Source organism: Mesoplodon mirus (genome assembly GCF_964341445.2).
Source record: "Mesoplodon mirus genome assembly, chromosome: 8".
NCBI classification, from domain to species: domain Eukaryota; kingdom Metazoa; phylum Chordata; class Mammalia; order Artiodactyla; family Ziphiidae; genus Mesoplodon; species Mesoplodon mirus.
In genome coordinates, this window is record NC_138984.1 from 61,082,788 (window position 1) to 61,100,820 (window position 18,033).

At 39.1% G+C, this 18,033-nt stretch overlaps 1 protein-coding gene across 11 annotated transcripts in view; it reads right to left on the reverse strand.

The window, feature by feature from the left end:
* GTDC1 (glycosyltransferase like domain containing 1) overlaps positions 1-18,033 on the reverse strand; it is a 379,830-nt gene that overhangs the window by 90,930 nt on the left and 270,867 nt on the right. The window lies entirely within an intron of this gene.

Sequence of the window (18,033 nt, forward strand, 5' to 3'; positions counted from 1 at the left end):
GAATGGGATGTTCAGTCTGTGGCTCTCGCTGCTCACTACACAGGGGAGGTCTCCACCTGTGTAATCTCCTTTTTGCTCTGAGTCCTCTCCCAGGGGCATAAGTCTTGACCCAATTGTTTCTCTTCCCTTTTTACCTTTTATGTGTGGATCTTTCTTACAACCTTGATGGTACAGTTTCTGCCAGTTTCCATTTAGTTTTCAGTCATAACTGTTCCACACGTAGATGAATTTTGGATGTGTTCATGGGGGGAAGTGAGATCCACATCCTCGTACTCGGCCATCTTGATCAATCCCCCCCATATAATCCATATTGAATGTCATCATCACACTTTAGCTGACATTGTTCAATCAAACCAAGGTGCCCTTCTACTCTTATCCTGAAAGTTTCAGTTCAAGACCCACCTTTTTCAAAAGGCTTTCTCTGAGACTCCTTAATATTGATGACTACACGTGCTTTGCTGCTTTCACATACCTTTCTTTTTCCTTCTCCACTAAAAACCAAGCTCTAGAAAATTGGAGTCACATCTTAGAGATAATATTTTTGCATGCGCTCCTGCTTAGTTGTGTCTACCCTACATGTTAGTTTGTTGCGTGCAGGAGAAAATGAATAGACTTTAGGATGTCTCTCTGACCTAGATTAAAACAGAAGCAGAAGGAAAAACAATTAAAAAAAGATGTTAACATAGTAGAGGAAAAGAAATGACAAGAGAAGAGTCAGCAAAAGAATATATGCCAAGAGAGATGGGAAGAAAAGCGTGCGGTTGGAAGTACACCAAAGGTTCTGGGCTCTCCATGGAGGGTGATTCCAGATGCACCACAAAGCTCTAGGAGGATTCTCAGACCTTAGGAGGTAAGCATAATACTTTTACTAGTTGCAGTCAGAAGAGAATCCTCACGGAACTTACTCATTCCTGGGAACAAAGCCATAGCCAGGCTCAGTAAGAGGCACGTTGTCTTTCTACAGCATGAATATTAGTGGGAGATGGAGCCTGCTGAGACTCATAAAATGTACCCACTTCTGTTCATTCCAGTGGGAATGAATGCTACTGCCAGATGAAGCTCATAATGCTGTGGATCTTACTGTGGTTGCATATCGGAAGTTTTAAAATACTGGAGAGTTTTAAAATACTAATAATGTCTAAGACCCATCCCCAGAGACTTTGATTCAACTGATCTGGGTTGGGGCCTGGGCACTGGTATTTGTTCACATCAGGTGATTCTAATGGGCCACCAGAATCGAGAACTGCTATAACTGGTCCCTGGGAAGAAAATTAAAGGACTTAGTTGGGGGGGGCAGGGCATGGGGTGTGGGTATGGTGAGAGGGTATGGATGCCTGGTGTGTATCTTTTTTTTAAAGGGAAGGTCATAAACCTGGAAGAGAAAATAGGATATAAGGCGTAAACTGGTGACTCCATAGATAGTGCTAAGAGTTGGTTTTATAAACTCCAACAAAGGAAAGAATACATCAGAAAAAGTGTTTTTCATGAAGCCAGGAAAGAATATCTCTAATTTGCCAATATCATCAAAAAAACTCTAAGCTAAATTTTGGAAGGAAGAGAGGGAGAAAAACACTCAGACACAATTGTAAAACCTGAAACCATGGGGGATAAAACAAAGCAGCAAGTGGTAAAAATGCCCAGAAAGTTTCAGGGAAAAATTAAAGGGAAACCAACTAGAATAAAAACTTTGAGCCTAAGGGGTCTGTATGCTCATACACAAAGTTTGAACAAGAGAGTGATTTAACTTGGAATTTTTATGCAAGATGGTGTGCCCTTAAGGGGTATGATTCACTTCTAAAATGATGCAAGGGAATGGGGGAGAGGAAGCAGTGTAACGACTAAAAACGCCAGCTCTGGAATATGAGGATTCTGAGTTCACACCCTGGTCTGATCCCTTGTTAGTGAAGTAGCCTCCGGCAAGTTACTTCACTTTCCTGAGCCCCAGTTTCCTTATAGGTAAAATGGAGACAATGATCTTTACATCATAGGAATTACTGTTAGCTTAGTATATGTCATATCAAATGAACTCATAGATGTTAATAACCCAGCATTGAATGCGGCACATAGTAATCATTTAATAAATACTAGCTTTTTGATATAAGTGCTATTGTTAAGAGTAAACCCAGGCCAGGGCTTCCCTGGTGGCGCAGTGGTTGAGAGTCCGTCTGCCGATGCAGGGGACGCAGGTGCGTGCCCCAGTCTGGGAAGATCCCACATGCCGCGGAGCGGCTGGGCCCGTGAGCCATGGCCGCTGAGCCTGTGCGTCCGGAGCCTGTGCTCCACAACGGGAGAGGCCACAACAGTGAGAGGCCCGCATACCACAAAAAAAAAAAAAAAAAAAAAAAAAACAACCCAGGCCAAAAGGAAAACTTTATCCAAAGCAAAAATGATTTGCTCAAAAGAGAGAGCTGCATAGATCACCAAGATCATAATAGCTGTCTTGAAGATTACAAACCCAGGGTGGAAGTGTTTTGGAGAAATGAGAGAAAATAATGGGGATTTTTTTTTTTTTTTTAAAAGAAGTGCACTCCAGACTGCCAGACCAGGTAGAGGATATGGTTTGGTAACAGAGATTACAAAACTGGCACAGAAGTAACATAAAGTAGTAGTGAGGGACTTCAACCATGAGGACACCATCTGGAAGTCTTGCTTGGCAAAAATACAACATTGGATAAATTCTTGACTTACTTTGCTAAGAGTTTAAGCTCTAAGAAGGCAGATGAAGCAAGTAGGGAAACTACTTTTCTGGACTTAAATCAGACAAACCGAGATGGAGGGATGAGTAGGGGATGTGGAAATAATCAGGAACTTGAAAGAAAGCGGCCACTTAGCATTGTGAAACACTTAGCAACAGAGGAAAAATATGGAGACAACAGGATTTGGTATAAGCTGAGGTTAGAGAAACATTTCAAAACCTGAGAGAACAGATAGGCATTACCCTATGGAAAAGACAATGTAGAAAGTACAAAACATATTCTGGATTATAAAATAATGGCTAATTCCAGAGAGACATAAATGAGGGAAGAAAGCAGGGTAGCAGGGTATGAGTGCAGCCATGTGGATACAGAACAAAGCTGAGAAGAGCAAATCTTCATATAGCCAGGATTCTTACACAGTCACAGAGTCCACTTATTTTCTGCTTCCTGTTCTCTGTTCAAGAGGACAGAATCAGGGTGAACAGGTATAGCAAGGAAATAAAATTTTGTCTCTCCCTAAGGTAAAATGTATGACCTGTCAGAGCTATGCCCCTGAATGCACTAACTACTAAGATACTTGCCAATGAAAGATTCTAGGATTATTTTTAAAGTCTCTCACTAAGTTAGAACCAAGTCCTGGACAGAGTAATGCAAGTCTGGCTTCCAGGCTTTAGATTTAACGACCCTAGCAAGGTTGGGTGTTTCATACATGTGCACACACACCACGGCACATCCCTCTCCCACCTTGTTATTATTTGTCTCTTGTTATAAGCTCCAGGGAGCTTAATTTGGGGTTTTGGTACAGAAACAGTTAACCCTTTGCTTTCCATTGGACTTCAGACACTTGTTAGTGGCCTGTGTCTTAGGCTTCATTTTTTTGGTCAAGGTTGCAAGAGAATGAGAGGTGGTAGTCTCTAGATGCCCTGCTTGGCTTAGATCCCAACTCTAGTCCATTTTCTCAGAAAATACTATTTGAGAATGGAAAAATATCTCATTTGTTTGATTGAAGTTGCTGACACTTCTCATTCCTCCCCATTCAAAGTGCTATCGTGTGTATGTTTTATTTTTAAGTGGAGTTCAATTAAAATCAATGTGGTTCTGAGAATTCTTATGTCTCCTTTAAACTACCTGGTGCCTGAACTACTGTTTTGTTTTGTTCTGTTTTATTTTTGTTTTAAGGGGAGGAGGAGTTGGGAATAACCACGTTAGTGACAGCCTGAAACAAATTCCCTTCTCTTGAGGTCTGGTCTCTCAAGTACTTTCCCCAACATTCACTGATATGGAAATCCATCCATTCTGATGTATAGCACTGCAGCCCTCAACAGGAATGGTTGTTCTTTTTTTTTTTTTTTTTTTTTTTTGCGGTACGCGGGCCTCTCCTGTTGCGGAGCACAGGCTCCGGACACGCAGGCTCAGCGGCCATGGCTCACGGGCCCAGCCGCTCCGCGGCATGTGGGATCTTCCTGGACCGGGGCATGAACCCATGTCCCCTGCATCGGCAGGCGGACTCTCAACCACTGCGCCACCAGGGAAGCCCTGGAATGGTTGTTCTTAAGCTCAAACGTAACAAAAATAATCTACACTTCTTAAAAGCCTACATGAAAGAGCTTTCATTTCCTTATTCAACAGATTATATGTCTTTAAAAAGCATTACACTTTTAATTGGTGTTATAATTTAAATTCATAGAAAGGTCATAGTTATTTTATAATGAGAAACAATCACCTTTTAGTATCTATATGTCAGATGCAACTACATAATGGTTATCAATTCACAAGGGAACTTAATTTAACACTTGACAGATGTTCAGAACTTTTGAGACACATACCTGTAAAGTTTCAAAGAGGCCAAAAATGATGGTGTAAGTAAAAGAAAAGTTTAAACATTTTCTTCATTTCAACAGTTTTGGCTTATAATCTAGTTAGAAATATTCCTCAAAAAAAAAATCACATCAATTTAGCTAGGGTATATTTACTCTGAAAATTCAGGTCCTTTTCCATCCATTTGAGAATTTTTAATGTAGTTTTGTTAAATGAAGCTGCTAAGAAATGGACATTTGAAAGCAAAAGGGATGCCCTAAATCACCTAGCCCTTCTTTATTTCCCTGCATCTTTTTATTAAACTAATATCAGGATATTAGAGCATGTAATTTTCTCATTGGTGGAACTCCCTCTAATCAGAATATTTAGAGTTGATGTCTCCTTTAACTGGACTCCTTTTGTATTGTATACAATGCAGAGGGAAACGCTATCATAACACTTCAATAGTTAAGTGACTACATGAGAAAAATAGTTCCAAATGTTTCCTAAAACCTTCCAAACCGCACCAAAGAACATTATCGTAATGTTAAGTTTCCCCATTGCCTCCATTATTTAAGCTTGCCTCTCTTGAAATGATACTTGGATGAGAAATTTAGGTTTATGTAATGTATAAATTGTTTCAAAAGGAAAAGCCTTGGATGCATAATTATTATATATGTAGACATGCCGAATAATTTTATGTTTTCAATAGCCTTTCTTTACTAATTGACAAAGAGGTATATTTAATACTTTTGGTTACTAGAGCTTTGAGGAAGAACTTATTTTTGTGTCTCTAACCTGAGCTACCTAAACAGGCATTGTGTAATTCTACTAAATTCAGTATTGAACGCAAACAAAAACATCATAAATAACTACATATCATATTACATTGAAAAAATATCTATATTTTTGGTACAGTACATGTAACTCATATACGTTATATATCATTAACCAGAGTAACACAACAATACATTTCAGTGAGTCCAGCATCAAAAAGAACCTTAATGGAGGGTTCAGCCCTATGATGCTCCCTTTGCAACTGTAAGCTGCCCAATTTCAAGAGCTTTTGCAACAGGCTTTTTAATTATAGGTAGTATGTTCAATAAATAGCCTCAAGGTAGAAACAGCCCAAATGCCCATCAATGGATCAATAAATTGTATATATACATACTATGGAATATTATTCAGTCATAAAAGGGAAGGAAGTACTGATACATGATGACAGATGAATGAACTTTGAAAACACTATGCTAAGGCAAACTAGCCAGACCAAAAAAAATCACCGACTGTACGATTCTATTCATATGAATAGATAAATCACAGAGACAGAGCATACACTGGAGGTTGCTAGGGGCTGGGGAGAGGGAGGGATGGGGAGAAACTGCTTAAAGGGTAAGGGCTTTTACTTTAGAGTGATGGAAATGTTTTGAAACTAGACAGAAGCGGTGGTTGCACAGCAGAATATACTAAATGCCACTGTACTCTTCATTTTTAAATAGTTAATTTTATGTTACGTGAATTTTATCTAAATATACTTTTTGTACCAAATTGAAATGGCAAATATTGACTGCCTATCCTCAAGGAGCTGTCCTTCAGGGCTGACTGGACCATCAAGAGCATGGACACACTCTGTGTGCTGGGGTCCCCTCACGCTCCACTCAAGGCTGGCTGGTCTTCAGGCCTGGGAGGGGGTAAGCATCTCAGGCAGAGGGACCTGGTGGTGATAGCCCACGTGTCCCAGGAGCCAGGAGGAGATGCTGAAGGCCATGGGGGCAGGGACAGAAAACTAACAAACACATAACCTAGGGTGACTCTATTCTGTTTTAAACCTTGAAGAACAACCCTCCTTAAATTTTACGTACAATATTCCACAGACACATGTTTCAGATAACCATCTCAAAGTGTAATATAACACTCATCAATGCCTAAGAAAAACAGTTTTCTACTTTATTATCAAACCTTTTTAGACATATGTATTGCGTTCAGACAAAACGAGAAAAGGATACTGGAATTCTGGCAATGTGGTAAAATGGTATAGAAAGCTCCTTATAACAACTCGATGGTTCAATTCTCATTAAGTCTTTCTGCAACACAACACTTCAACAGCTTGATGATTTTAGAAGAAAAATATTTCACTGCTTCCATTTCAGAAAGAGTACTGACTTGAAATTAGAAGCACTTGGTTCAGATCTCAACTCTGCCACTTACTGTGTGACTTTGGTCAAAAAATCAATCTCTCTGAGCCTCAGGTTCTGTATCATAAGAATGTTGATAATGCCTACATTTTTGTGAATTAAATTATAATGGCTATGCCTCAAGTATGGCAAGTGCTCAAGAAATGTTTTTCTTAACCCCACCTGCTTCTTTCCCCAGTAAAAAATATTTATTCATAATCATTCACTATTGTGAATGTAATATAAACTCAATAACCAAGAATAATTATCCTGTGATAGGAGTTTCTTCACTATACCTTGAGACTTACTTCACAGCCTTTGAAATATACATATATATAGAGGGTAGAGAGGGAGATAGATAATTAGATGGCAAACAATTTGAAAAATTTCATCAAGACACTTTATGAATGGGTCAATGAAGAGTCTAAGAGTTATTCCCCATAGTTACAGTGACACAGAGACACAGTGGCAGATCCTGTCACAGCAAGACAGAGAGCATGTTACTTACAGTAGGTATTAGTTTCATATCTCAATCCCAGTTCTAAAAATGTTTCTCTTCTTCAATAGTTTAAAAACAAGAGTACAACTCTCTGTATACCCATATACTTTCAAAAACATGAGATAAAGTGGTAGAGTTTCCTTTTACAAAATTACTCAGTATTGAGTACTTTCCCCCAAATAAGAAGCAACTACAGTGTATCCAATATTATGTGCAGTGGAACACTGAGCCTTAGAACCAGATGCTCTGATACGAAGTCTTCTGCCTTGTCACCAAGTGGCATAGCCAAGTTCCTCTAAGATGCTGATTTTGTGAAGAGAAGTTCCACTTGCCGAATGAACCAACCATATTATTGAATTTTACTCTTAAGACTTGCTGGGGGTAATCTTTGAACTTTGATCCATGATACATGCAATAAGAAGTCAAACTCAGACAAATGGGAGAAAGGCCTGACTTAGTGATGACTCTGAATTGTAACATATTTAAATATGATGTCATCATTAGGGTTCCCCATGTGTAGGATGAAGTGGTTGGAAGGATTCTTCTAGTACTAACCCTCAGTGATCCTGAGACTATAACATAAATGAATCAACACTGTTCCAAAGTGCCTCTCCCTGCAAAAGGGAAGAAACTGATGAATGTCTAAAAGGTTGTTTTGCTCATATTTATGTAACGTTGTATATAGTGTTATAATGTCACCAAGACATTTGTAGAAATATAAAAATTGAGGTCCTGACTAATTATAAGTTACTATGATTCTTTGTCAAGTACCTTATCCTTTCGGCTACCAGTCGCTTTCTTTCAAAGGGAGATCTAAAGGTTACCTCTTCCCTGGCATGTAACTGAAGCTCAATAAATATGTATTAAATTACAGGTAAAGATTAAGTACAGTAACACATGTGGAATTATTTTGTGGTCCATGAATACTATCTCTTTTTTTTTCACTGTCAGCAAACTTCTACTCTTCCTTTTCACACAGCTCAGTCATCACCTCCTCAGGGAAGCCTTCCTTGATTGCCCCCCCATGACAAATCTCCAATTATATACTCTGATGGCACCACATATCTATTACTTGTTGAATGTGATAGCATTGAACTTTTCCTGTTCCATTTGTGAGATTACTTGATTCTTGTCCCTCACCCAGCTAAGCTCTCAGCTCATCGGATAAGGCCCTCATATCATTTTGCTCCCTCCTGCATCCCTTGTGGGCGGCACGGTGTCTGCCACTTTGTGGGCACACAACACATACTCTGTTTATTGAAGGAAGCAGGGAAAAGAAGAAAGAGAAGAATGAAAATATAAATTTTCAAAAAAAAATAATCAAGAGAATACTGTTCTTGATCTCTGAGGAACATACACTGTGGGTGAGAGGGGGCAAAAGGAACTATAGCAACCATCATAAAGACTTGAAGAAAGATTCTTATTTTTTCTTGTAGACTTACCATACACACAGTTTTAAACTGTCACTGTAGAGGAAATTTAACATGGATTTTTATCCCTCGATAGAAATTAAATTTAAATTAAATTCAAAATTAAAGTTAAGGGACAGTTTGTGGATTTTAAATTATTTTCTAAAGGAGTCGGAAGGAGCACAAGATGGAGACAGAGATAGCTTATGTGATAGTAAACACACATGTAAAAAAAAACGCTTTGTTTTCGCCTACTTTCTGTCGGAAAAATCATCCTTCTCCCTTGGCATTGACTCTGGTGACCACACAATTGAAATTTTTATACAACCACAGAATTTGACACCTAATAGGGACCAGAGAAATTATTGTTTTACCCCTTCAATTTTCAGGTCGGGAGCCAAAGGTCTGAAAGTGCCTCTTCCAAAAGTGTGTTCAGGAAAATAGTAGTTTCTCAGGATTTTAATAAGTGTTCTATGAAAAAAAAAAAAATCTGTGGTTCAATAAGTTTTGGAAGCACTAGATTAAATAAAGTTATGTAGATTTATTTACTGCAGGGATTCTCAAAGAGTTGAATATGCAAACATGCTTTGTGAAGAGTCACAGGAGATGAAAGCATGCCAGGCTGTCCCTCTCCCCCACCTTTTTTAAAGGAGTATTTCATGGGACTATATATATAGGACACATTTTAGGGAACATTGCTCTAGAAAATTTAACTCACGGATATGACTAAGTGAGCTCTGATTTTGTCAAGGTTGGGATTAGAACCATGTCTTCAGGCTCCTGGGCTTGGGAGCTTTCTACTATCATCATCCTGATAACCCCCTGAAGGAGTAAGAACAAGTTGGAGGTTTCCTCCAAAATAAATGTGGCAAACTATATTCTATGGCAAGTGTTTTATTTTGTTCCATAATGGAAGATAAATATATTTTCTGACAAATATTCACAAATCCAATATGCCATTAGCTTACAGTCCCTGGGAGAAGGTCTTTGACATCATCCCATATAGTCACCATCTTTTTTGACTTCTGAGTCACTCCTATTTTTTTTTTTTTTTTTTTGCTGTACGCGGGCCTCTCACTGTTGTGGCCTCTCCCGTTGAGGAGCACAGGCTCCGGACACGCAGGCTCAGCAGCCATGGCTCACAGGCTCAGCCGCTCCGCGGCATGTGGGATCCTCCCGGACTGGGGCACGAACCCGTGTCCCCTGCATCGACAGGCGGACTCTCAACCACTGCGCTACCAGGGAAGCCCTGAGTCACTCCTATTTTTAAGTGGAGGTTTACAGGGACCAGGAAGGCAAAGGAGCAACTGTGAACACTGTACTACCCATTTCCAATACACTGACTAGAACTGGCCTTGGCTTTCTTAAATTTCTTTCAAATGACATGGTTCATTTTTAAAGGTGACACAGTAGCCTGAAGGCTTAGAAACTTGTACACTGGAAACCATGTGATGAAATGTCATTGAAGCTACTTGTATACTTATGGAAATATATGGCTACCTTGCTGAGAACATAGCCTGCCTTAAGAAATATATGCTACTCTGTCAGCATGGTAAAAAGAGGGGATATGTATTCTTGATTACTTATAGCAAAGGGGTATGCAAATAATATGTCCCCTTTACTTCCATGGGCATTTTTTTTTCTTTAAATACTTCACAAAAGAAGTGAATGAAAGTTGACTTTTTGACTACTTTATTTATTTATTTTTTTTTTTTTTCTTCCTTTTTGCTATATGCGGGCCTCTCACTGTTGTGGCCTCTCCCCTTGCGGAGCACAGGCTCCGGATGCGCAGGCCCAGCGGCCATGGCTCACGGGCCCAGCCGCTCCGCGGCATATGGGATCCTCCCAGACCGGGGCACGAACCCGCATCCCCTGCATCGGCAGGCGGACTCTCAACCACTGCGCCACCAGGGAGGCCCTTGACTACTTTAAAATTATTTTTAAACTTCAAAGCAGAAAATATCCAGTATTCAGTTTTAATTTTATATGCTTGTATGTACAAATATGCATGCATATGAGTGTGACAGCAAAGATAACTGTACCACTCTTACAATACAATGAATCCTCATGGCTGTTGTTTTAAAGAAACTGTGCCCCGTGACTGTTTGACGTCATTATCACTTCCTTCTGCCTGAGTTAACTTGAACTTGACACTGTTCATTTATTTCACTATACTTACCCATCCTTCTAAAAGAAGAACACAATGTTTAAAATGATTTTTCTGTCTGCTTTACTTGGAGGCCTAGAACTCTGTTTTTTAAAAACATTCTTCTTTTGTCTACTGTACACACTAAAAGTATCTATGCTAATGAGCTTCATATGTCACTAAGACCCTAGAAGTTCATGACCGTAAAGATAAGAGAATCTTGCAATAAGGTGTCAGAAAATCCAATAACTGGAATGAAAGAAAAGAAACAGAAAGATAGGGCTTCCCTGGTGGCGCAGTGGTTGAGAGTCTGCCTGCCGATGCAGGGGACACGGGTTCGTGCCCTGGTCTAGGAAGATCCCACATGCCGCGGAGCGGCTGGGCCCGTGAGCCATGGCCCCTGAGCCTGCGTGCCCAGAGCCTGTGCTCCGCAAGGGGAGAGGCCACAACAGTGAGAGGCCCGTGTACCGCAAAAAAAAAAAAAAAAAAGAAACTGAAAGATGGGATGGACCAAAATGAGAATTTATGAGGAAAGAAGCTTAAGTAGCTGAAAGTCTAGAATCCCAAGGATGGGGACTGAAAAGGGAGACTTCAATGAAAGGACTTCAAGAAAGTTATCAGATGATGGTAAGAACTCAAACCCAAATACCGACACACCTGTCAGGGACTCAAAATCTCCTTACCCAACTCAGAAAATGCAGGGCACAACCTTTGGACAAGGAAACAGATTATCATTATTTTTCATTTTGCTACCAGAGTACATTGAAATAACTTCTATCTTCCAAAGTACAGTCCAGTTATGTTGATATCATTGAAAATATGTGAGTGTATTTCAGAGGTGGTCACATATTTCTTTCCTTCATACATTCCTTCACGTATATCTTTAAGGAAGATACTGTGCTAGATGTTGTGATTGCCCTTGAGAATTGCACAGTCCTATATACTAAATATGCTCAAAATTGCAAAATTGAGGGGTTGAGGCATTTTAACTCATCACCAGAAGTTAGAGTTCAAAAAAAAACAAATGTGATGACCATGCTGAATAACATCTTAAGTCACCATAAGTAATAAAGCTGATTTTCTTGGGTGTTTCCGAAACTATTTGTGAAAGAGATTTCCTAAAATATCTTAAGAAATGATATCAGCCAAGAAATAAGTGTAGCTTTGTAAGAGCAATTTGAAGAGCAACACTCATCCGAATGAATAAAGAAAAAGTATTCAGTAAATATCTGCCACATACTAATAGTCTTCAATATACTCTCAGAATTAAATTGTATAAAGTACAACCCTTGCTGTTAGGAAACTTATGTCTTAATAGGAAATAGTTATGGTTAACCATAATATAAGACAGACTGCAAGCACCACATCTGTTCTAAGTGTTAGCAAATCTCATTAGTATCTTATATTTGGTATTGTTCTGTGGATACAGTGATAAACAAAGTGTGGTCTTGACATCAAGGAGCTCACGGCCTAGTGAAGTAAAGAAAGAGGTAAAAAGGACAATTTCAGTGTTGTGTGACAAGGGCTAGGATCAGGGTGGATTGGGGCCGTGTAGGAGAGGATCAGGAGCCAGAGTAGAGGAGGCTGCTTAGAGGAGCTTTGAGAGATAAGTGAGGGTGAGCCCCGGGGCGAAGGAGCACATGGCAAGCAGAGGAGAGAATATGGGAAGCTGAGAGACAGACAGACAGACAGACCTGTTTGGGGGACTTGGTTCAGTAGGACAGGACTGTACCATTTCTGTGTGTGTGGGGAGGTGGGTCAAGGGTGCTGGGGAAGAAGAGAGGCTGGAGAGATAATTATGAAGGCCCCATATGCTCTGCTGTGGAATTTGGCCTTTGTCGAGATGGCAAGAAAGCTACAGACAATTCTGTATGGGAGTTTGGAGAAAAGATGCCTTTTGGTTGCTGTGTTTTTCCCGGGAGACTTTCAACAGTATGAAGGATGCTTCAGTTCAGGAGAGAAAGGCCTGCTGGGTGGAGAAAACAAAGAAACTAAGGGCTAGTCTGCATCCCGGCACCAGGAACAGTGTTCAGTAAAGTATAGAGGAAGGAAGTCAGCCCAGCTTGAAGAGGGGATAGTGACTGACCAGAAAGAAGTGAGATAAGAAGAGGGATTGTGGAAGACCTTGAGGGCAGATGTGCTAAGGAGTTTAAATGTTACACCGTTGGCCAATTAAGAGATAGCTTGAACCTGGAAGAACAGAAGGTAGCATCATTTACAGGAAAAACAGAACAGAAGCAAACAATGATGAAAGCAAAGACAGAAAGAAGAGGAGAGGATGGTCTTCGAAAGAACATGAAGAGCTCAGTTTTGGTCTTGCCTCCTGGATTTCTCATCACACCTCCTAAGATCCTAAATCCTGTAAAGGGAACTTTAACGTACCATCTCTTTTTGGTGTTTTTTTTTTTTTTTTTTTTTTTTTTTTTGCGGTACGTGGGCCTCTCACTGTTGTGGCCTCCCCTGTTGCGGAGCACAGGCTCTGGACGCGCAGGCTCAGCGGCCATGGCTCACGGGCCTAGCCGCTCCATGGCATGTGGGATCTTCCCAGACTGGGGCACGAACCGTGTCCCCTGCATTGGCAGGCGGACTCTCAACCACTGTGCCACCAGGGAAGCCCCTTGGTGTGTTTTTTTTGTGGCCTGCCTGTACGTAGAGAAAGCCACCTGTCCACTAAAAGATCTGTTTAAAACACCAAAGGGTTTCATAAAGAAAGGCCTTACAACGGCTAGCTTGGGCTAAGATCTTCCAGGCACAGTCAATGTGAGCTCAGCCTTTTTAGATCACCTGAGGAAAGCATCTGTTCCCCTTCTCCCCCACCTTTTTTTCCCCCTAGTAGAAAATATTTGAACATCACATGCATTCATTTTTGAAATAACCACAGTTCGGAGTGGATAGTTTTTATAGTGACTAGAGTCTTTGAAGTATGTGAATATGTATGTGTGTGTATATATATATATATATATATATATATATGTATATGTTCAACCTAGTGCAAGATGGGGCAGTTTTCATTAGAAAATATACAATAAACAGGTCCTCTTTAAAGAAAAGCCTAGCTCTAATGGCAAGGTAAAACTCTTAGGCCAGCATCTTTTTACTGTCGCTTTCTAGCTAACTGACCCACAGTCTTAAATCATCTATTGTGTAATCAGTTAACAGTGAAGCACGTCATTTGAGAGAGGTTGCCTAAAATTAACTAAACCTGCCTTGATTTTTGTAGATGGTATAAAGCCACATTTATATAGCAATATCTGGAATTACATTGTTTCAGGAAAAAGGACAATGGATATGAAAACCTTTTAGTATACGCTACCTGTCAAATCTGGAAACTGAGCCCCACCATCTTATCAGTTTTGATAGAGCAGTGGTATTTGCTAAATTATAGCAGGAGACAGATTTTTTTTGTTTTTTCCTTTTGGCTACTTAGATCAAAAGAAAGGTGTACAGTTTATTTTTAATCCCATCACTTCACATGATCCCAGACAGAACATCAAAGACAAGGTATGCAGGTTTAACCATTAGCACCAACATAATCCAAAGTTGAAAATCTCTTCCAGATAGCTACCTCACTTTGAAATAGACCACATTGTGGTGTTCAGAGTAAACATTACTCTCTAGCATGTTTTAATTTTCACTGCACTTAAAAAGAAAAAAGTATCCAAGATATGTGATTTTGCCCTACAGCATCAAGCATCAGTTTGTAGGGCAATCTAATATTATTAGAATAAAATGCAATTCACATACACTTATTTTTTAAGTTGGCTCAGCCGTCCATCTCAATTTCATGAAAGGGAGGAAAGTGAATCAAATGCAGTTGCAAATCATATTTGAGGAGGGCAATGCTTCTCCACATCTGAAGTCTATTGAAAGCTCATGAGTAAGAACTTGAGAAACAAATCCTTTCTGTTCAAAAGATGTGTCAGTGGAGAAATTCCCAGAAAATAGCACACAATTCATCAGAACTCACTCATTTCTTTTCCAAGTCAGATAATAAAAGAAAGTTGCAGTGTTGAATTCTTTCCAAGGGGAAAGAAATATAAGTATGTAAAATAATTCATAAATATTTTGCATTAGAAAATGTATCATAAGCAGTGGAGAGATAAAAATATTTAACAACTAGATAGTCTGGGCACCAACCATCAGATTGTACAGTGGCAAAGTAACTGGTACAGATGTATTGGTATATAGCCCCGGCTTCAAAAACATCCAAAATTGGTAGATGAAATGAAGCTGGTTTTGTGGGAATATGTGGTGGATGACTTGAGATTTCATAGAAACATCATTATCATCGTTACACCAGCAATAACAATTGTTCATTAAGTTTCTAGCACTTACAGTGTACTACCACTACTGGGGTACAAAAAGGTATATACATACATTTGGGAGAGCATCTATGCCTACATGACTCCTCCAGAGGGGAGACAAATTGCTCTGTACACCTCAATACATAAAATAAACACATCACAAAGTAACCCATGCTTAGTGCTAAAGAGTTGCTGCAAATGTTAGAGAAATTCTGAAAAGGAAGCTCTAGCTCAGGACTAGGAAAAAGTGGAGTTAATTCATGGAAAAGTAGCAGCTATATTTGGACTTAAAGAAAGTATGGTCTGTTCTCAGATAAGAATTGAGGAGAGAAGAGGGGATTTTGGGGGGAAAAAACCCAAACAATTGAATGCCTACTACCAGAAGTATGTGTGTACTGTGTGCATGTGTGTGTGTGTGTGTGTGTGTGTGTGAAATCAAATTATCCTCATTTAATCCTCTCAGCACTTATCTTTTATAGTTCTTTTACTAAAGAGGAAATTGAGGTTCCGGGAGATTAAATAACTTAAGACTATGCATCTATTAACTGGTAGATCCAAGATTTGAATCCAATTCTAGTCCATCTAAAGTTCATGTTCTTTCCACATATCACAGTGCGTCAACTAGAAGGCAGAACACCAGAAGCAAAGTGCAAAGGTAGAAAGAAATGTGGATGATATACTTGGAGAAAGAAGCATGAATGTATCCACTGGAGTTCACAGACGGGAACAGTGAGTGATGGGGCCAGCAGGGAGAGAATGGATGGCCTCAGGTGGCCGGCTGAGGGATGCGGCTTTCATTTGCAGGTAGCAGTAACAAGAGTTTCAGTGTAATGAGGTTATACTGGGTGATGTTTTAAGAAGGTTACTTTAGCCATAGGGTATAGGAAAGATGAGTTGTGGAGCAAGAGAAAAGAGGTTAAGGCTAGAAGCACAGCAAAGTGTTAACAGCAGACTGTTAACATTACTCAGGCTTTATTATGTTAATTCCAGCAAAAATTGAAGAGAGCCAAATGTGAGACATACTTTCTAGCCAGTTATGATACATGTTCACTGTTGATTTTACAATTTTGAAATCACCGAATGCGATGCTGGTCTGAGCTATTACAAGTTCATATGGAATGGCTAAAGGAGCCTATCTCCTGAACACAGAAATGAAGGGCTGTCTTCTAGTATTACATATGGAGAATCATAACCAAACTCAATGACCAGGCTCTCCACGTGGACATAAATAAACAACTTACTAACACTATCAAACCAAACCTTTAAGACACAGGACCAATGGATTTAATATTGAAAAATGAGAAGTGTTGCTAACATCATCAGACCAAAAGGCCCTGTTAATTTTATCGATACACGAGAATTTTATATTTGGACAGAATGAAATATTAGCTAAATAAGAAATGGTAAAAGTTAATAAATTAAGGAGTTTTTGTTTTGTTTTTCATTCTTGTTTTAAATTGAAGGGTAGATATGATCCACTACTGTATCAAAGATCTATCTCTGCTCGTGCAAGAGAGTTGAATTAGATAAAACTTGAAACTATTTTTCTAAACATGTGTGCTAAAACTATATAATAGGATACAGCATATTTTAAGAAGAAAAGTCACCCCAAAGAACATGAATGACTCTTCAACTTTGAGGTAAGTGAGCTTTATTCTTTTTAAAACCTGCTAAGATCACATAATACAGAAAAGTAAGCAGAAAAGACTAAAGAAAAAAAGGTTTTTCTTAGAAGGCTGCCCAGTTAACTCTTATTAAATATTATTGGAAAATAGTTAATACTTAGGTTCCTCTGCCATAACTAGACAAGAGATCCATCCTGAAAGCTGCATCCGAAGGCAGTCAGGAGACTGCACAGAGTCAGGAAGGCAAAAGCAGTACTTATGCAATCCACAGAGTCTTGCGTTTTTATGCTGTTATATACAAGCCACCCACAGTATTCACATCAGTATTTATATCAGTCTGCCTTTCTGAAATTCATGATGAAATCATCATGCAAGGATGTTAGGATCCTACAAATGTAAACAGAATTTACAGGATTTGAAGATTTCTAAAATGCTAATTGGGTTCTATTTCACATGGAATAGAGTAGTTTTCTGACAACTGGCATCACTGTCAACTCTTTATATTCTTAACAATACTCTATGACATCTGTAAACTTCTAGCCTGATTTCTTTTGGGGTCAAATATTTGACAAGTTTTTCATTATAAAGATTAAAATAATTATGGAAAAGGCATAATGTTTAGGAAACTGTGTGCAGTACTAGATCATCTGGCTTACATATCTTATAGTAGCCACTGAATGCTAGTGGCTTTCTGTCACTCCAGATAGTAAGATTAAGATTTTTGTTCTCCATTTGTGAAGCAATTCACCTATTTGTCTCAAACTACCTTCCCTGGTAGAGAGACAATGAGGTACTTAATCCTTTTACTCAAAGCACAGTGTGAAACTAATAAGACAAAAAGAAAAAAATTAACTACTTGACTGAAAATTGCAGTCCTTGGGGAAGTTAGAGGATTTTAACGACAAAGGATGTCAGGATTTCTTCTGTATATATACTGTACTATCTTTATATATGCCTGAATGAATATACATATTCAGAGGAGAAAACAAGCAGTTAGACCAGTTTAACATGCTCTGTAAATTAACAATGACAGCAACACATGCAAGTGGGTATTTGTTGCTATTTAGTAATATTTTATGATAGCACCCTTCCAGAGTTAACTATGATTATATTATTATTATATTATTAGAAAGAAACCATTACAAGGAAATTGACATTTGCTTTTCATTTTGAAAATATATTTCTCATTCTTGAACTTAACCTGATGTGCCATCAAGAGATGGAAAACCAATCCATTATCAATCACTCAACAGCACAAAGCAATTGCAACTTGTGGAAAGTTCTCTCTTCACTATTAAGGGAAATACCAAATCATTCAATGCCATTGGATTAATTCTCGGGAAGTTCATCGAGCCTTTGAAGAATGAAATAAGCGGATGTTTC